Genomic DNA, 21,963 nt, shown 5'->3' with positions numbered 1-21,963 from the left:
TTTTGTGAACATTGTGTATAGCGTGTGTCCAATGCGTGTTTATTGTGTGTGCTTTGTTTGTATTTTTTGTATATGTGTATTTTGAGTATGTATGTGATATGCTTGTATTGTGTATAGAATGTGAATTTTGTGTTTTAGTGTGCGTCTAGTGCATGTATTTTATGCATAGGGTGTTATTGTGTCTGATATGTGTGTATTTTTTCTACATGTATATTGTGTGTTTTTTGTAGCGTATATACTGCATTTTTTGTTCAGCTTTTTGTATATTTTTTATAATGTATTGTGTGTTACACTTTATTTATTATGTATAATGTGCATTTTCTGTATGTATATCTAGTGTATATTTGGTTTAAAATATGTGTAATGTGGGTATCATGTGTATAGTTTCTGTAATGTTAGTGTGTATTTTGTATATAGTGTATATTTGGTTTAAAATATGTGCAATGTGGGTATCTTGTGTATAGTTTATGTAATGTGTAGTGTAGTTTGTGTATGATGTGAGTAATGTATGTATTTTATGTATAATTTGTGTATTTTGTGCAGTGAGTGTTTTTTGTATAGTTTGATTAGTATATTTGGCTGCAATGTATTGTATGTATAGTGTGCGTGTAGTGTTTCCGTTTTGTGTAGTGTATTTAGTTTTTTGTTTTGTGTTTATTGTGTATAGCGTGTGTCCATGTGTTTATAGTGTGTACTATAGTGTGTATTTTGTGATGTGTGTATGTGTTTGTAATGCTTGTATGTATTATATGTGTATGTAATGTGATTACAGTGCATGTACTCTGTTTGTAGTGTGTTTCATGTGAAATTTGTGTGTAGTGTTGGTTTGTATTTGTGTGCAGTGTGTAGTGTGTGCTTGTGTTTTTGCAATGCATTTATTTTGTGTAATATTATTAGTGTGCAGTGTATATTTTTTGTACAGTGTGCGAGTTTAGTGTTAGTCTGTATTATTTATTTTGTAGTGAGTGTGCAGCGCATTATTTGTATTTTGTATTTATGGTGCATGTATTTTGTTTATAGGTTGTGTAACTGTAGTACATGTATTTCTGTGCATATGTATGTGCAGTGTATTTTCTATATGCGAGTTTATTTTCTATAATGTGTGTTTTATGTAGTGTGTGTATTGTGTATTTTCCTTACGTACATATTTTTTCTATATAGTGTGTGTTTGTTATAATGTATGTGGTGTGAGTAGTATGTGTATTGTGTTCAATATATGTATTATGAGCATATGGTGTGTATTTGTGTATATTGTGTAGCATTGTTTTGTGTATTGTATATATATTGTGTATAGTGTGTTTATTGGTTGCAATGTATGTTGAGCACGTCGTGTATTATGTGCTATATGTACTTGTGTATTTTGTGTATATACTTTGGGTATAACGTCTTGTGTATTATGTGCAATCTATGTTGTGTGTATTTTGTGTTATGTGTGTATATGAATGTGCTTGTATTTTGTGTATAGAGCGTGTACTTTGTGTATGGTGCGTATAGTGTGTATTTTTGTACATGTATATTTAGTGTATAGTTTGTGCATATTGTGAATAGTCTGTATAGAGCGTGTATTTTGTGTCCTATGTATAATGTGCATTTTCTGTATAATGTAGTGTGTGTCTTTTTGCGTGAAATGTTTGTATTTTGTTTATAGTCTGTGTAATTTTAGGGTTCTGTCTGTTTTGTGTATTTAGTCTATTTGTTTTGTGAACATTGTGTATAGCGTGTGTCCAATGCGTGTTTATTGTGTGTGCTTTGTTTGTATTTTTTGTATATGTGTATTTTGAGTATGTATGTGATATGCTTGTATTGTGTATAGAATGTGAATTTTGTGTTTTAGTGTGCGTCTAGTGCATGTATTTTATGCATAGGGTGTTATTGTGTCTGATATGTGTGTATTTTTTCTACATGTATATTGTGTGTTTTTTGTAGCGTATATACTGCATTTTTTGTTCAGCTTTTTGTATATTTTTTATAATGTATTGTGTGTTACACTTTATTTATTATGTATAATGTGCATTTTCTGTATGTATATCTAGTGTATATTTGGTTTAAAATATGTGTAATGTGGGTATCATGTGTATAGTTTCTGTAATGTTAGTGTGTATTTTGTATATAGTGTATATTTGGTTTAAAATATGTGCAATGTGGGTATCTTGTGTATAGTTTATGTAATGTGTAGTGTAGTTTGTGTATGATGTGAGTAATGTATGTATTTTGTGTATAATTTGTGTATTTTGTGCAGTGTGTTTTTTTGTATAGTTTGATTAGTATATTTGGCTGCAATGTGTTGTATGTATAGTGTGCGTGTAGTGTGTCCGTTTTGTGTATAGTGTGCAAGTTTAGTGTTAGTCTGTATTATTTATTTTGTAGTGAGTGTGCTGCGCATTATTTGTATTTTGTATTTATGGGATGTATTTTGTTTATAGGTTGTGTAACTGAGTGGGCAGTGTATTTGCAGTACATGTATTTATGTGCAGTGTGTATTTTCTATATGCGAGTTTATTTTTTATAATGTGTTTTATGTAGTGTGTATTGTGTATTTTTTTCTGTAGTTTGTGTTGCACATAGTCTTTGTTTTGCGTTTACAGTGCATGTATTTTGCGTATAATATGTTTAGTTTGTGTATATTGTGCAATATGTATAGTGTTGTATTTTTCTAACGTACATATTTTTTCTATATAGTGTGTGTTTGTTATAATGTATGTGGGGTGAGTAGTATGTGTATTGTGTGTATTGTGTTCAATACATGTATTATGAGCATATGGTGTGTATTTGTGTATATTGTGTAGCATTGTTTTGTGTACATTGTATATATTTTGTGTGTGTTGTGTGTGTTGTGTGCAATGTATTTTGAGCACAGTGTGTATTGTGTGCTATATGTACTTGTGTATTGTGTATATACGTTGGGTATAGCGTCTTGTGTATTATGTGCAATCTATGTTGTGTGTATTTTGTGTTATGTGTGTATATGAATGTGCTTGTGTTTTGTGTATAGAGCATGTACTTTGTGTATGGTGCGGGTGTATTTTTGTACATGTATATTTAGTGTATAGTTTGTTTATATTGTGAATAGTCTTTTTATTGAGCGTGTATTTTGTGTCCTATGTATAATGTGCATTTTCTGTATAATGTAGTGTGTATTTTGTGCGTGAAATGTTTGTATTTTGTTTATAGTCTGTGTAATTTTAGGGTTCTATCTGTTTTGTGTATTTAGTCTATTTGTTTTGTGAACATTGTGTATAGCGTGTGTCCAATGCGTGTTTATTGTGTGTGCTTTGTTTGTATTTTTTGTATATGTGTATTTTGAGTATGTATGTGATATGCTTGTATTGTGTATAGAATGTGAATTTTGTGTTTTAGTGTGCGTCTAGTGCATGTATTTTATGCATAGGGTGTTATTGTGTCTGATATGTGTGTATTTTTTCTACATGTATATTGTGTGTTTTTTGTAGCGTATATACTGCATTTTTTGTTCAGCTTTTTGTATATTTTTTATAATGTATTGTGTGTTACACTTTATTTATTATGTATAATGTGCATTTTCTGTATGTATATCTAGTGTATATTTGGTTTAAAATATGTGTAATGTGGGTATCATGTGTATAGTTTCTGTAATGTTAGTGTGTATTTTGTATATAGTGTATATTTGGTTTAAAATATGTGCAATGTGGGTATCTTGTGTATAGTTTATGTAATGTGTAGTGTAGTTTGTGTATGATGTGAGTAATGTATGTATTTTGTGTATAATTTGTGTATTTTGTGCAGTGTGTTTTTTGTATAGTTTGATTAGTATATTTGGCTGCAATGTGTTGTATGTATAGTGTGCGTGTAGTGTGTCCGTTTTGTGTATAGTGTGCAAGTTTAGTGTTAGTCTGTATTATTTATTTTGTAGTGAGTGTGCTGCGCATTATTTGTATTTTGTATTTATGGGATGTATTTTGTTTATAGGTTGTGTAACTGAGTGGGCAGTGTATTTGCAGTACATGTATTTATGTGCAGTGTGTATTTTCTATATGCGAGTTTATTTTTTATAATGTGTTTTATGTAGTGTGTATTGTGTATTTTTTCTGTAGTTTGTGTTGCACATAGTCTTTGTTTTGCGTTTACAGTGCATGTATTTTGCGTATAATATGTTTAGTTTGTGTATATTGTGCAATATGTATAGTGTTGTATTTTTCTAACGTACATATTTTTTCTATATAGTGTGTGTTTGTTATAATGTATGTGGGGTGAGTAGTATGTGTATTGTGTGTATTGTGTTCAATACATGTATTATGAGCATATGGTGTGTATTTGTGTATATTGTGTAGCATTGTTTTGTGTACATTGTATATATTTTGTGTGTGTTTGTGTGTGTTGTGTGCAATGTATTTTGAGCACAGTGTGTATTGTGTGCTATATGTACTTGTGTATTGTGTATATACGTTGGGTATAGCGTCTTGTGTATTATGTGCAATCTATGTTGTGTGTATTTTGTGTTATGTGTGTATATGAATGTGCTTGTGTTTTGTGTATAGAGCATGTACTTTGTGTATGGTGCGGGTGTATTTTTGTACATGTATATTTAGTGTATAGTTTGTTTATATTGTGAATAGTCTTTTTATTGAGCGTGTATTTTGTGTCCTATGTATAATGTGCATTTTCTGTATAATGTAGTGTGTATTTTGTGCGTGAAATGTTTGTATTTTGTTTATAGTCTGTGTAATTTTAGGGTTCTGTCTGTTTTGTGTATTTAGTCTATTTGTTTTGTGAACATTGTGTATAGCGTGTGTCCAATGCGTGTTTATTGTGTGTGCTTTGTTTGTATTTTTTGTATATGTGTATTTTGAGTATGTATGTGATATGCTTGTATTGTGTAGAATGTGAATTTTGTGTTTTAGTGTGCGTCTAGTGCATGTATTTTATGCATAGGGTGTTATTGTGTCTGATATGTGTGTATTTTTTCTACATGTATATTGTGTGTTTTTTGTAGCGTATATACTGCATTTTTTGTTCAGCTTTTTGTATATTTTTTATAATGTATTGTGTGTTACACTTTATTTATTATGTATAATGTGCATTTTCTGTATGTATATCTAGTGTATATTTGGTTTAAAATATGTGTAATGTGGGTATCATGTGTATAGTTTCTGTAATGTTAGTGTGTATTTTGTATATAGTGTATATTTGGTTTAAAATATGTGCAATGTGGGTATCTTGTGTATAGTTTATGTAATGTGTAGTGTAGTTTGTGTATGATGTGAGTAATGTATGTATTTTATGTATAATTTGTGTATTTTGTGCAGTGAGTGTTTTTTGTATAGTTTGATTAGTATATTTGGCTGCAATGTATTGTATGTATAGTGTGCGTGTAGTGTTTCCGTTTTGTGTAGTGTATTTAGTTTTTTGTTTTGTGTTTATTGTGTATAGCGTGTGTCCATGTGTTTATAGTGTGTACTATAGTGTGTATTTTGTGATGTGTGTATGTGTTTGTAATGCTTGTATGTATTATATGTGTATGTAATGTGATTACAGTGCATGTACTCTGTTTGTAGTGTGTTTCATGTGAAATTTGTGTGTAGTGTTGGTTTGTATTTGTGTGCAGTGTGTAGTGTGTGCTTGTGTTTTTGCAATGCATTTATTTTGTGTAATATTATTAGTGTGCAGTGTATATTTTTTGTACAGTGTGCGAGTTTAGTGTTAGTCTGTATTATTTATTTTGTAGTGAGTGTGCAGCGCATTATTTGTATTTTGTATTTATGGTGCATGTATTTTGTTTATAGGTTGTGTAACTGTAGTACATGTATTTCTGTGCATATGTATGTGCAGTGTATTTTCTATATGCGAGTTTATTTTCTATAATGTGTGTTTTATGTAGTGTGTGTATTGTGTATTTTCCTTACGTACATATTTTTTTTTATATAGTGTGTGTTTGTTATAATGCATGTGGTGTGAGTAGTATGTGTATTGTGTGTATTGTGTTCAATATATGTATTATGAGCACATGGTGTGTATTTGTGTATATTGTGTAGCATTGTTTTGTGTATATTGTATATATATTGTGTATAGTGTGTTTATTGGTTGCAATGTATGTTGAGCACGTCGTGTATTATGCGCTATATGTACTTGTGTATTTTGTGTATATACTTTGGGTATAACGTCTTGTGTATTATGTGCAATCTATGTTGTGTGTATTTTGTGTTATGTGTGTATATGAATGTGCTTGTATTTTGTGTATAGAGCGTGTACTTTGTGTATGGTGCGTATAGTGTGTATTTTTGTACATGTATATTTAGTGTATAGTTTGTGCATATTGTGAATAGTCTGTATAGAGCGTGTATTTTGTGTCCTATGTATAATGTGCATTTTCTGTATAATGTAGTGTGTGTCTTTTTGCGTGAAATGTTTGTATTTTGTTTATAGTCGGTGTAATTTTAGGGTTCTGTCTGTTTTGTGTATTTAGTCTATTTGTTTTGTGAACATTGTGTATAGCGTGTGTCCAATGTGTGTTTATTGTGTGTGCTTTGTTTGTATTTTTTGTATATGTGTATTTTATGTATGTAGCTAGTGTCTAGTATATGTATTTGGTTTATAGTGTGTGTAATGTGTGTATTTTGTGTATAATGTAATTAATCTATCTAGTTTGTGCATAGTTGCAATGCATTGTGTGTAGTGTGTTTGTAGTGCATCTAGTTTGTTTATAGAGTGTTTCATTTGCAATTTGTGTGTAGTGTTTGTTTGTATTTTGTGTATTTTCAGTACATTGTATATTTATTATATATTGTGTGTTTTTGGAAGCACATGTACTATGTTTTTTTGTATAGTGTAGGTGTATTTAGTCTTTTTGTTTAGTTTATATTGTGTTGTGTGTTTTGTTTGCGTACGTGTATGTAAACTGTGTGTATTGTGTATTTAGTGCGTTTATTTTATGTATAGTGTGTGCAGTATGCATTGTGTGTATTCTATGTATATATTTTGGTATTTGTAATTTATGTAGTGTGTATTTTGTGTATGTGATGTGCTTGTATTGTGTGTAGAATGTGAATTTTGTGTGTTAGTGTACGTCCAGTGCATGTATTTTGTGCATAGGGTGTTATTGTGTGATATGTGTGTATTTTTTGTACATGTATATTGTGTGTTTTTTAAGCATATATACTGTGTTTTTTTTGTGCTTTTTGTATATTTTTTATAATGTGTTGTGTGTTACACTTTGTGTATTATGTATAATGTGCATTTTCTGTATGTATATCTAGTGTATATTTGGTTTAAAATGTGTGTAATGTGGGTATCATGTGTATAGTTTATGTAATGTTAGTGTGTATTTTGTATATAGTGTATATTTGGTTTAAAATATGTGCAATGTGGGTATCTTGTGTATAGTTTCTGTAATGTGTAGTGTAGTTTGTGTATGATGTGAGTAATGTATGTATTTTATGTATAATTTGTGTATAATTTGTGTATTTTGTGCAGTGTGTTTTTTGTATAGTTTGATTAGTATATTTGGCTTCAATGTATTGTATGTATAGTGTGTGTGTAGTGTGTCCGTTTTGTGTATAGTGTATTTAGTTTTTTTGTTTTGTGTTTATTGTGTATAGCGTGTGTCCATGTGTTCATAGTGTGTACTATGTTTGTAATTTGTGAGTAGTGTTTCTTTATATTGTGTGCAACTGTGTATTTTGTGATGTGTGTATGTGTTTGTAATGCTTGTATGTATTATATGTGTATGTAATGTGATTACAGTGCATGTATTTTGTTTGTAGTGTGTTTCTTGTGAAATTTGTGTGTAGTGTTGGTTTGTATTTGTGTGCACTGTGTAGTGTGTGCATGTGTTTTTTTGCAATGCATTTATTTTGTGTAATATTATTAGTGTGCAGTGTATATTTTTTGTATAGTGTGCGAGTTTAGTGTTAGTCTGTATTATTTATTTTGTAGTGAGTGTGCAGCGCATTATTTGTATTTTGCATTTATGGTGCATGTGTTTTGTTTATAGGTTGTGTAACTGAGTGGGCAGTGTATATGCAGTACATGTATTTCTGTGCATATGTATGTGTAGTGTGTATTTTCTATATGCGAGTTTATTTTCTATAATGTGTGTTTTATGTAGTGTGTGCATTGTGTATTTTCTGTAGTGTGTGTAGCACATAGTCTGTGTTTTGCGTTTACAGTGCATGTATTTTGCGTATAATATGTTTAGTTTGTGTATATTGTGCAATATGTATAGTGTTGTATTTTCCTTACGTACATATTTTTTCTATATAGTGTGTGTTTGTTATAATGCATGTGGTGTGAGTAGTATGTGTATTGTGTGTATTGTGTTCAATATATGTATTATGAGCACATGGTGTGTATTTGTGTATATTGTGTAGCATTGTTTTGTGTATATTGTATATATATTTTGTGTGTAGTGTGTGTGTTGTGTGCAATGTATTTTGAGCACGTTGTGTATTGTGTGCTATATGTACTTGTGTATTTTGTGTATATACTTTGGGTATAGTGTCTTGTGTATTATGTGCAATCTATGTTGTGTGTATTTTGTGTTATGTGTGTATATGAATGTGCTTGTATTTTGTGTATAGAGTGTGTACTTTGTGTATGGTGCGTATAGTGTGTATTTTTGTACATGTATATTTAGTGTATATTTTGTGTATATTGTGAATAGTCTGTATAGAGCGTGTATTTTGTGTCCTATGTATAATGTGCATTTTCTGTATAATGTAGTGTGTGTATTTTGTGCCTGAAATGTTTGTATTTTGTTTATAGTCTGTGTAATTTTAGGGTTCTGTCTGTTTTGTGTATAGTGTATTTAGTCTATTTGTTTTGTGAACATTGTGTATAGCGTGTGTCCAATGTGTGTTTATTTTGATAGAAATGCTACATTATGACAATCTATTTGTACATTACTTCATTATGATGTTCTATCCATTTCCTACGAGGCAGAAGTTATATCTATTCCCCAAGGGTTTAGCAGTCATCCTAGTCCCAACCCAGTAGTAAGACGTTTACTAAGGGCAGAGAGTCTGAGTCATTCCCATTATATTCATTAAAATTGTAATGTACGACTATAGTTCTTTCATGATTCGAGAAACTCTCCAATGCTGAAAGATATAGAGGATGACAAGGAGAAGCATAGGCAAGAGGAAATATTGTCATTTTTTAGTTTGTTTTCAGATGTATTGTTTTTTTATTTTTGCTTTAAGACATACATTATTTAGTAGTTAAGTATTATATTATTTTGGAGTTATCATACTTTATAATTTTATCCATATTATTATTATGTTGTAAGTTTACATTACTATATACTTTTGACACATGGATTGCTAAACTCAAAGGGCATGAATTCAAGTTCCTTTCAACATTATTCTCTTGAATCTGTACATTATTCACTGATCTGTGCACATTAATAGATACTATTAGTACATTATTTATTGTACCAAATCTTAAACACATTAAAAATGAAATTTAATTCATGTGGTGGTGCTATACCCTAGTTCCATGGATTGCTAAACCCTAGGGGAATGAATCAAACTTTATGCCCTTGGTGATGGTGTCGTACGTGAGTGATTACTACAACCTAGCCACATAGATTTCTAAACTCAAAAGAATGAATTCAAGTTCATTTTAACATTATTCTCTTCAATTTGTGCATTATTCACTGATCCGTGCACATTATTAGATACTATTGGTACATTACTTATTTATCAATTCTTAAATACATTAAAAAATAAAATTTAATTCATCTGGTGGTGCTATAACCTAGCCCAATGGGTTGTTAAACCCAATGGGAATGATTTAAACTCTCTGTCATTTGTGATGGTTTCGTTTGTGAGTGGGTACTACAACCTAGCCCCATGGATTGCTAAACCCAAAGGGCATGAATTCAAGTTCCTTTCAACATTATTCTCTTCAATCTGTACATTATTCGATGTTACGAATGTACATTATTAGATACTATTGGTACAATATTTACTTTACCAAATCTAAAACATGTATTAAAAACGAAATTTAATTCATGTGATGGTACAATACCTTAACCCCATGGGTTGCTAAATCAATGGCAAATGATTCAAACTCCCTGCCCTTGGTGATGGTTTCATTTGTGAGTGGGTAATACAACCTAGCCCCATGGATTGCAAAAACTCAAAGGGTATGGATTCAACTCTCGCCAAACATTAAATACTTACACATGCACATAATTTAGTATTATACACATACATTGAAGGCCACTTGGCGTACATTATTTAGTTCTACTTAGCCTAAACATTATTCCCTGAAATACGTACATTATTAGACATTACGAATGAAGAACTCATATGCTTCAACTTTATGAAAGGCAAAAAAGTATTGTGAACAACCATAATTGTCGAAATCGTGTAACTTAAGTGGAGTGAATCATGGAAATTCTTTTGCAAAATGAAAATCTATTGGGAAAAATATGGATTGATAAAATAAATTTTGATGTATGGGTTAGTAATATTCCCTAGCCCTATGGATTGCTAAACCCTATGGGAATGGTTCTAACTCCCTTCCCGTAGTCAAGGATTTGTTAGTGAGTCGGTACTATACCCTAGCCCCCATAGATTACTAAACCCTTTGGGGAATGGATTAAACTTCTGTCACACACTAAACCCATTGTAATATGGGGTTTAGTGCGTGACAATCTATATTAATCAAAGATGGTATATATATTATACAACTATAATCGTATATTAATACAATCTACATTATACACTTAATATAGTACAATACTTATCGAAAATTTACAAGCCGTAACTTACGTAAAAAAACACGAAAAATTGTAAATGTCAGATGATTTCATGAGAATAAAACGACAATTGATGCAAAATAAAACTTAATACAAGAATGAACTAATCACAAACAAATATAGAAAACCATTGATGTCAATTACACGACTAATACAATAACATTCTACCAAAATTTATCTATAATTCTTGAAATCGATGAACGGATTAATTAAATGATTTTCTTCCATTATTGAAAAAATAGAAAGCAATCTCAAAATTGTGGCAGATGAATGGCATTTGAATTTTGTGATTTGCAGCAATGTAAACCGTAAAGATGGAGGAGAGAAGAACTAAATATGTAAAATAAATTAGAAAATATAATTACCAAACTTAATGGAAAAAGCTGAGATTCAGTTGAATGTTTGGACAATATTTACATGTTGAACTTGAATACATCCCTATATATATATATATATATATATATATATATATATATATATATATGTGTGTGTGTGTGTGTGTGTGTGTGTATGGGTGCGTTAGGGTGATACCACTCTTAAAGTGACAACGTAACAACAAGTAACATGCAATCTGCAATACATATGCAAGCAATATGTGATACACAGGCAAGCAATTCGGCATATGGTTCCAAGCAATATGAGATACGAAATCAGAAAACTACGGTGACACCATAGTTAAAATGACCATCTAGGCAAGCAATTTGCGATACATAGGCAAGCATTCTTCGATACATAAGCAAGCAACTCGTCATATGGTTTCAAGCAATATGCGATACGAAGCCAAAGATAATCAAGCAATCTATGATACATACGCAAGCAAGTCTGCCACGTGGCATGCTGAGGTTGAATCTGCTCCTAAATATAACGGCGGTCCTTGGTGGTATAGTGTCATCTTAAATAGTGTTGTAATTTTATGATGAAAAACCTTCTTAAAGTGACAACGTACCACCAATATCATGTTGCCACGTGGCACGTTATCCAACAATATTAGAGGTTAACAATATTCATTTAGTATGCGTTTCATTCATTTAGTATGTTGTAATATTCATTCAACAATATTACAGATTGCATGATAGTAATAGGTGGATTGCAGTGTAGATTGTTGAGCATTAGGGTGCCACCATAGTTAGAGTGACAACGTACCACCAACCTCGTGATGCCATGTGGCACGCTATCCAACAATATTAAGGGTGTATCCAGCAATGTCATAGTAAGCGTTTTAGATGGATTTCTACAGATTGCATGATAGTATTACGTGGATTGCACTGTAGAGTGTTGAGTATTGCATTATTGTCTATAATGCAAAATAACGGTACAAAAAAGCAATCTATCTATATATATACTGCAACTGAAACATTTTATGCATATACTGCAATACTCAACAATCTACATTGCAATCCACATATTACTGTCATGCAATCTGTAAACGCATACTAAATGAATATTGTTGGATACACCTCTAATATTGGTGGATAACGTGCCATGTGGCAGCACAAGATTGGTGGTACGTTGTCACTTTAAGAAGAGTTGTCATCTTAACATAATCCTGTATATATGTTAAGATCGTTGGATATATATATATATATATATATATATATATATATAGGGATGTATTCATTTCCTTTTTGCATATTTTCTCCTTTTTCCTTATTGATCTCAGCCCCACGATTTTGTCATCCGACGGTTAGATTAGTGCCACGTGTCTTTTAATAATGCAGATTTTCCGTTGAATAATGCACACCGACTAATAATGCACCATTATAGTGTAATAATGCAGATTTTCAGTTGAATAATGCACATCGACTAATAATGCACCATTATAGTGTAATAATGCATATCATCTGGACCGTTGATGAATGAGATCTAACGGCCCATATTAAGAAGAATAAAGAATCTAAGGGATGAATAGGAGAATAACGCTCCCTATATATATATATATATAGGGTCCCCTTATATGCACAACACCTTATTAGTGTAGAACTAGAGACTAAATATTGAACATAGATTCAAAAATTGATGGATTAGATGAGAATAACTATATTTCATTTCTGTCATTCATGCAATAAATTAATTACTTCAGCCAAGGGATAATTTGGTCTTTCTGCAGCTTAGGTCAAATTGTGAAAATGGAAAGACGAAAAAAGAGGACTAATTTTCACCAAATTCACTTTCCTTCTTTCAATTTTCACAGCCCCCACTTTCTTCTCTCTCTCAATGATTCAGGGAGCGGCGAATTCAATCGTCTTCTCCATCCGATTCAACAAGTTCTTCTTCCCTCCAAGTCTCGCTATCATCAAGTTCTAACCATGGTTCACATAAGGAAGACGAAAACCAAGGTATTTGTTTATTTCTACACTTTTAGTCATTCCTCGAAAGCATACAATATAATTTTAAATCTTTATGATTGTAGATTAGTGGCATTTCCGTTCGAACACAACATCTGGTATCAGTAAGATCTACCTTAACTCTAATTAGTTCTACTTTAGAAGGTTTTAATTCAATTGATTTGTCGAATCAGTGCTTCAACAGGTGAATGATAACCCTTAAAATAGGCGTACTGCGAAAAGAAAACGGAAAATAAACTCTAAGGCGACTGAACCCCAAAATCCCGGTGAGCTAACCCTAGCTGACGGTATAATTCTGTGTTCTTTTTTTTGTGATTTAAGATGGTTAAAATTTCATTTTATAAAAAACTGTACTGTTTAAGTTCTCAATTTTCGATTATCTGAGTGTTCTGCAACTTTTTTGCTTCGAAACTATGAGTTGGTAAATATGTTTCATCCTAAGTTTGTAATGTGAATTGATTCCTGCATAATATGAAGGGATTCCTAGATAGTATGAATTAATTTTTCCGTTTGACGAGTTCGTAATGTGAATTGATTGTTGTATAACATGAAGGGATTTCTAGACAATATGAATTAATTTATCCGTTTGATGAAGTTTTGTCAATAGGATTTCTCCAAAAAATTTAATAGGTGTGTTTCATTAATTGTTAATTTGGTAAATTTGAGTTGGTAAATTTGCTTTAGATTAAGTTTTTAATGTTAATTGATTGTTGTATAACATGATTGAATGTAACGTGAATTGTTTGTTGTATAGCATGAAGGGATTCCTTGACAATATGAATTAATTTTTTTCATTTGATGACTTTGAAATGTGAATTGATTGTTGTAAAACATGAAGGGATTTCTGGACAATATGAATTAATTTTTCTGTTTGATGAAGTTCTTTAAATAGGATTCCTCCAAAAATTTCACAGGTTTGATTCATTAAATGTTATTTTGCATATACTTTTTGGGTCGTTATAAGATGAACAAAGTTATATATTTAATTCATGTAATTCGGTTTGCTTTTACTGAACATTGTGTTTTTTACCATGATTGTGATTAAGGGAAGGAGTACTGCAGAGATTGAGAGCCAAATATTGTTCAACCTTGATGACTGCAGTAAACAGTCATGAATACCTCAACAACAAGCGCATCCAAGATATTACGAAGAGGCATGCATATACAATGATATTGATGTTGCAAAATATTGCATATTACCTAAAGAAGAGGTAATGTAATTGTTGGTTAATGTTTAGAGTTTAGATAGAACCATACTCTTGAAATTTATGCTATCGATTTGAATTATATTCAGAATTTGTGTACACCTATTTCACCAACGCTAAATATTGGTTTCTTGTAGTAATGCTTTATGGAAATAAATTACCGACACATTCAATCGCATTGTAAATTAAATATCTAAAATATTGCATCAAGTGCACGTATTTACTTCATTGCAGTAAGATTTCGTTTCAAATAAAAGAATTTTATAGTATAACGAACTATATAAAATTAAAATATATGACATATTTTATCATTGAAGAACAACTGCAACAATAAGCACATTCATAGCAATTCAAATTAAATTCTTGTTATAATGACAATAAGGATGGAAAACTTTAGTTAATTATATAAAAAATTATGTTCATAATAAACACCCAGAAACTTTATGATATAATTTGGCTCAGAATAGTAATTGGAAAAATCATTCTTTATTGAACTCCAGTACATATTAAATTAAACTGAAAAAATAAGGGCTTCAAATTTTTTATAAAGTGCTAATTAGTTCATAATGAATATCATTCTCTTCGTCTTTGAAAGAGATTCGTGTGGGTATCTTATACGTCTCAATCGGAGTTCTGTAGAAAAAGTTATGCTCATTTTACGAAGATTGTGCGCTGTCCAGAAACATGGAGCAGCCCACTCAACCTCCGCGCAGAAGCCAGGCGGCCCGCTCCGGAATTCTGCCGAAAAACAGTCTCCCGGTCAGAAATTGGGAGCGGCTCGCTCCGAAAAGGTGGAAATGCAGATCGAGATTTTGATGCCTAATCATGTTTGGAAACTTATGGCACAAAATATATGATATTTGGGAGGATTTTCATACCATTCTTCACCATTCCTACAATCCAAGAGAGAGAAAAACAACTTTGAGAGCAAGGATTCAAGATTGAACTTCCCCAATCCATTCCTAGGTTGAAGAAGGAGCTTCCAATCAATATTCCCAAGTAGTTAGTTTCGTTTTCATGATGTTTCATTCCTTTTGTTATTTGACTTTCGTGACGAACATGAATAGCTAAACACTTCGTAGAGTTCTACGAGGGAGATACAATATACACATAAATACATGTACTGCACACACACGACACACTAAGTTACACAACCTATAAACAAAGTACATGCACCGCAAATACAAAATACAGATAGTGCCCTACACGCACTCACTATAAAAAATAAACAATACATGTGGTTATTTTTATTTCTTTCGTAGAGTTCTTCCTATGCTTTGACTCATGTGGTTATTTTGATTTATTTTGTGCTTATACATTTATATGACTGATCACCTTATAAAAGCATTTTTTAGGTTTCAATTATACTTAAAGCATGTTTTAATTCAAGTTATGAGCATGATACATGCGCTAATTGCGCGAATAGAATTTTTCTAAATAATCTACTAAATAGATCAAAATTATTATGTAATTGATTTTATCATGCGCTTCCGCTGCCAACCCCTTCACACTCGACCACACAAGAATTCGAGTTTAGAGGTTCGTACAACACGATTTATTTAAATAACAACGTCTTAGGAAAAAGTAGAAATTAGCACAACGGAAACGACTGAAACACGGTTCCATGTATGAAGACATGAACCTCCGAGAGTACTGCATGATTTAGAAATAAGCCCACTTTATTAAGCACTCTCCCTTCATCGTGGCTCAACTTACAGATTTAGAAATACAAGTAGGACTGAGTAAAAAACGTACTCAGTGAATACATTGCCGAAAGATATAAATATACATGTATAAAAGAAATATTGTCAAGCCATTATAACAATAACACTTGGGAGTTTTTTTGTTAAAAAGGCCCAAGCTTACTAAAATCCTTTGCTTAAAAGTTTGATGGCAGTTCTGTACCTTCTTTAATCCGCCATATCTGAACATTCCTTCTTGTGCCGGGAAAGTGGCCACTTTCCACGGACATCGGACCGGCCAACCCTCTCGATGACACACAGTCCACGTGTACACTAGTCCGAATAGGGACTCTTCCCTTGCTGGGACCCGAATTCAATTTCTTACTTTAGTTGGCATAGCACATTCGGTATAACTAGATAGATAGACAACATTACATAAAAACAAAACATTTATGGCAAGACAATATCATTTGCATAGATAAAATATTTCAAAAACATTTCATATTTTCATTTGTATATAGGATAGAAAGTTCACCTTAAACCTTGTAACTTTTTTGAGAAAATACCTCCTTCTTAAGATATTACTTCCTTGCGATTGCCTTAGTTAAAAAAAATTAATAATGACCATTTAGCTTCAAGATAAGTAAAAGTAGATGTCATGCACCTAGGATCATATCTCGTCTCATTCCTTTAAACCATTAACTTCATTAATTCAACTAAGAGATTTAATTCATTTGCAAGAAATTAATTAAATCAAGAGGTTAAATAATTTAACCATGAATTTACCTTACTCAAATTATGCAAGGACACAACACAAATTTAAGACAATAAATCCCAAAGCTTCAACTTAGACATAGCTTACTAGTTAAATAATTCTAACTTTAGGAATTAATTATAATTATCATAAAAGTTAGACTAATCCAATATTAAAATTTAGAGAAGACTTAGGCTCAAATATTTTAATTTTAAAGAGTCCATTCAATATAATAAAAGATAAATAAACGAGGCCCTAAAAATTAATTAATTTTAAGATCCATTCTTTAGCCATTAAAGAAATAAATGATCAAGCCCTACTCACGTCATACTCACTTTGCGCCTCCTGCCCCCCTCCCCACGTCTCTCTCTCAAACCTCCCTTCTCTCTCTCGCCTCTGCCGGAAACGGCTACTGCCGGTCACGCCGGTGCCGACCAGCCGCCCCTCTCTCCTTCTTCCTTTCTCTTTCCTTCTTTCCCCTGTTCTCACTCTCTCTCTCGGTCTCCTTCTCCACCAGCACCACCGCCGGCTGGAAACCGCCGCTGCTGCCGTCGGGCTGCCGCCGCCGCTGCGCCGGCCGCCGCCGCTGCGGAGGTGAGTATATTTCACTTTTTAAATTTTGTAAAACAACTTTCTAAACTTTGAATCTTTGCTTAAATTTTCAGAAATCAAGAGGGGTTGAAAAGACATTGAAAAAGAGTGTCGTCTTTTGCCGGATTTCGTCACCACCGTCGGGCTGCCGTCGCCGCCGCTGAGCCGCCGGAGGGCAGAAACTCCAGCCCATGTATGATTTCTTATTTCCTTAGTTTAATCTTTAATTAATTGGCTTATGTATTTGTGATTCAAGAGGCCAAGGTTTTCCTATTTATGCTTAAGAGTTGAGATCTTGAAGAAATATTAAGCATGCTTGTGTTTTGGGTTTTGGGATATGTACTAAATGATGGCATGCTTTGAAGAAAGAATTTTGGTAGGGAACTTACTTAGATGATGAGAAAAAGCTTGATGAATGAACAATATGCAACTCTCCTCTCCTTGCTAGCTAGACTCTTGAAGCACTTTCCTCCAAACTTGAATGGGTGGAAACATGGATTTTTGTGGGTGGAATGGATAAGTTTATATGATGAAACTGATGAGAGATTGTGATGGGAAAAAGGGTTGATAGGGATGTTCTATTTATAGTGAATTTCTTACCGTGTGATGTTTAATGTGGCGACAAGATACATAAGGCTCCTCTCCTCTTATTCTTCATACTCATCATGGTGTTGGGGACTTTGTTCCTCTGATTCTAATTAACTCACTGTTGGAGCATGCATGGGGAGGATTTATTCATGCAAGATTTTGAAAATTATAATGCATGTGTGCTATATGGGCTATGGCTAGCTGCAACGGGACGAGCAATTTTGTTTAGGTTTGTATACTCAATGTCATACACAAACTAAACATTGCACAATTATGCCCACTGTTGAGGTTTTGGGGCACTTCAGGCCTTTGTTTGCTGCGTGCATTTGAATAAGCAATATCTATGGGATATTAAGAAACCTATTTAATATTGTAAGCATTATATCTGGGATGTTGAGTAATACTAGTTCAGTCATGCACTTTAGCTCATTCTTCAATTTAATATTTGCCATGTTTGTCTGTTAATTCATCAATTCAATAAATAGGTCATAAAGTCTAATATTTAGATGCATCAAATCATTTGTATATGGTTTCCAAAAACAAAGATGATGAACTTGTGATTTTAACGTCCCATATTGTTTCATGCCTATTGTTTGTTCTACTTCTAATTTACGGAACAGTTTAAACATTATTTACTACAGATTTATATAAAAAAGTTTACTAATTATATTACTAACCTATTTAAATTTATTTTTCTATTTATGTAGCAGGTTGCATAGAAAAGAGAAGATTATGATTGCAGCTTTGGAAAAAGGCAAAACACCAATTTTAAGAGAACCGTTTAATGCAGAACAGTTTCAAAGCAGGTACGTAGAAAAAATAAAGAAGGTATGCTATGGTTTCCATGACCACAAGTCCACAAGTTGATCCAGTTCTTTCTTGACTTCATGTATAATATATTGTCGGTCTTAATATCGTGGCCAAGTGTTACTGATGTAAACATTTGTAACCATTACAAGTCCACAAAATTTCTGAAATTTGCAGGTTATTACAGATGTAACCATTACGATAGGAAGAAAAAAAGGAAAAAAAAAGTGTTACTGATGCAGCTGAAGCTATTCAAGCACCGGGCAACCTGTATAGGAGTCTGAGAACACTTCCCAAAAATAGGAAAAAAAAGAAGAAAAGAAAAAAAGGAAAAAAAATGGAAAAAAGGAAAAAAAGAAAAAAAGGAAAAAAGAAGGTAGAGACGAATACTCAACTATGCCTGTGGAGCATGAAGATGTTGAGGTTTGAGCTGTTGTTTTCCCTCTTACCTTTTGTGTGATTGCTGAATTTATTATTACGGATATCACGATAGATATTTTTGACTAACTGAGCCATTTTTCTTTATAGCCAAGAGAAATGACTTTGGAAGACATTGAGAACAGATTAGGATAAAGACGATTACTCAACTAAAATGTGCGGTGTGGAAAGAACGGCTTAAAGGTTAGGGTTCAAATTATTGCTTGACCTTATTTGTGACAATTATATTGTTAGGTCTGTTTATGTGTGCTTTCCCCCTTAAGTTATGGTTTTGCATCGTGGGCTCATTGTATCCCACTTTTTGGGTGTAAACATGTCCCTCAACCGTATGATTTACAACTTACTGGAAACAATGATTGCATGTTTGCATCATAGAAATTTGTTACAATTACAAATGGATACAATTTTATCAGCCTATGATGCTAATGTATGCTTAGAAAAATAACTCTTGACCTGTGCATCTGTTTTGCAAGTCAGTTTGGTGTCTTTTGATCATTTCATTATAATTTGATCGTTCTTCTGTTTTTGTTGAGGATAATTTATCTGGTTAGTAATATACTCCCGTTGAAGAAATTGTCAGTTTTTCTATGTGTGATTTCCTTGTCTACCAATTTTTTTTATAGATTTAGCAACGTTAGCATGGTATTGTCCTGCCTTAGTAATTCAGTCTTATATCTCTCCCCTTATAGGTATCCAAAAATTTGAGAATATACAGGGTTCCGCTTTTAGTATTATTAGCGAATGATTGAAGTAATATGGAGCTTTTAAAGGTATTATGCTACTTTCCATTATAACTCATTCATCTTATAATAAAAAATTGATTAGGTTATTCCACTTTTCCATATCATTATATTAATTTTTCTCATGCCGCATATCCATTGCAGATAATTATGATTCTGGTAGCATTTTATTCATACTTTTTATATTTTATTTTCAGAATGCTTCAAATGGTGTGAGAGGATAGAGGCTGTCGCTGAACTAACAGAACTTGCACCCGCCAAAAAGATTACTCCTGGAGATTTTTCAGAAGTTTATCGTACAATAAAGAAGGTATGCTATGGTTTCCATGACCACAAGTCCACAAGTTAATCCAGTTCTTTCTTGACTTTATGCAGAACATATTGTTGGTCTTAATATCGTAGCCAAATAATTCGTGTTGCCTGCACAACATTTTTGAATCTTGCAGGTTATCACAGATGTAAACATTACGATAGGAAGAAGGAAAAAAATAGTTTCTGTTGCAGAAAAGGGCAACCTTTTTAGGGGTCTAAGAACACTTCCCAAAAAAAAGAGGAAAAAATGGAAAAAAAGAAAAGAAAAAGAAAAAAAGGAAAAAAGAAAAAAAAAGTAGAGATGATTACTCAACTATGCCTGTGGAGCTTGAAGATGTTGAGGTTTGAGCTACGATTTTCTTTTCCCCTATTACCTTTTGTATGATAGCTGAATACAATTAGGGACATCACGATAGATATTTTTGACTAACTGGCCCATTTTTCTTTACAGCCAGGAAAAATGAGTTTGGAAGAGATTGAGAGCAAATTAGGATCCCTTATTCAAACGGAGTCGATTACTCAACTAAAATGTGTTGTGTGGATAGAGCAGCTTAAAGGTTAGGGTTCAAATTACCATTTGACCTTATTTATGACAGTTACATATTTAGGTCATATATATGTGTGTTTTTATGTGTGTTTTCCCCCTTAAAATATGATTTTGCATCAAGGGTTCATTGTATCCCACTTTTTGGGTATAAACATGTACATCAACTGTATGATTTGCAGCTTATTGGAAACAATGATTGCATGTTTGTCTCTAAACTGAGATTTTAGACACTATCATGCGTCCCAGAAATTTATCTTGCTCTGATGCGAATGTATGATTAGAAAAATAACTCTAGACCGGTGCATCTGTTTCTAAGTCAGTTGGTGTCTGTTGATCATTTCATAGATGATTATGTTTCATAATTATTTTATCGTTCTTCTGTTTTTCTTAAGGAAAGTTTTTCTGGTTAGTTAATATGCTCCCGTTGAAGATTGTCAGTCATTCCATGTGTGGTTTCTTTGTCTACCTAAATATTTTACTGATTTAGCAACGTTAGTATGGAATTGTTCTGTCTTAGATATTCTTCATCCTATATTTACAAGTATATGGATTCTACAATCTGCTTGTTTTGAATTTTTCTTTTGCTGTTAAGATAAACCTTTATTCAATTCCTTTGCCAATGTTTAACTTGGACAAATTTATCTTGTATATTTGAAGCAAAATAGTATATGGGGTGTAGATTAATTCTCATATCATGGCTTTTTATTTTCAATTTTCTTGATATTCTCTTTAAATACTGCTTTGTTTATTGGTCTTTTTAAAAAAGGTTATATAATGCTGCAGTATACATTTTGTTTTTGGTTCTTCGATGTTAGAGTATTAAACTTATTGAGATGCTTTTGTATGAATTGCTTTAAAAAATGAGGCCACCCATTCAAAATTGTTATCTTGCTAATGATAAAATCTGTAATTCAATTTTTTATTTCTGATTTTTTTATTTCAGCTATTGTGTCTTTTAAAGAGCAGCTGAAGCATGCTTTAATGAAATATTGAGGGTTTATTTACAAGAAACTGTATGAACATCCAAAATTTTTGTTCCTTGAATGAGGTTTGCTAACTTTAGTTGTTAGGTGGCACTAAACCTATCTTATATCTCTCCCATTATAGGTATCCAAAAGTTTGAGAGATTTACAAGGTTCCGCTTTTGCTATTATTAGCGAATGAGTGAAGCAATATGGAGCTCTTAAAGGTTAATATGCTACTTTCCATTATAACA

General features: G+C 32.2%; 1 long non-coding RNA gene across 50 annotated transcripts in view; it reads left to right on the top strand.

Annotated features, from left to right (window-relative positions):
• LOC121795550 overlaps nt 1–21,963 on the top strand; it is a 140,301-nt gene that overhangs the window by 98,576 nt on the left and 19,762 nt on the right. For 2 of the 50 annotated variants that reach the window (XR_006049537.1, XR_006049506.1), the window contains exons 15-18: nt 20,086–20,198; nt 20,335–20,542; nt 20,652–20,757; nt 21,855–21,936. The exons of 42 other annotated variants lie outside the window; for them this stretch is intronic. This is a non-coding gene — a long non-coding RNA (uncharacterized LOC121795550). Of the gene's footprint in view, nt 1–17,044; nt 17,319–17,389; nt 17,509–18,610; nt 18,732–18,887; nt 19,134–19,238; nt 19,332–19,837; nt 19,919–20,085; nt 20,199–20,334; nt 20,543–20,651; nt 20,758–21,854; nt 21,937–21,963 lie in introns of those variants that run through there. 6 more of the 50 variants (XR_006049553.1, XR_006049549.1, XR_006049552.1 and 3 more) reach the window with 6 other exon arrangements.

Source organism: Salvia splendens, chromosome 3 (genome assembly GCF_004379255.2).
Source record: "Salvia splendens isolate huo1 chromosome 3, SspV2, whole genome shotgun sequence".
Classification (NCBI taxonomy): domain Eukaryota; kingdom Viridiplantae; phylum Streptophyta; class Magnoliopsida; order Lamiales; family Lamiaceae; genus Salvia; species Salvia splendens.
This window is presented reverse-complemented; position numbering and strand designations above follow the sequence as displayed.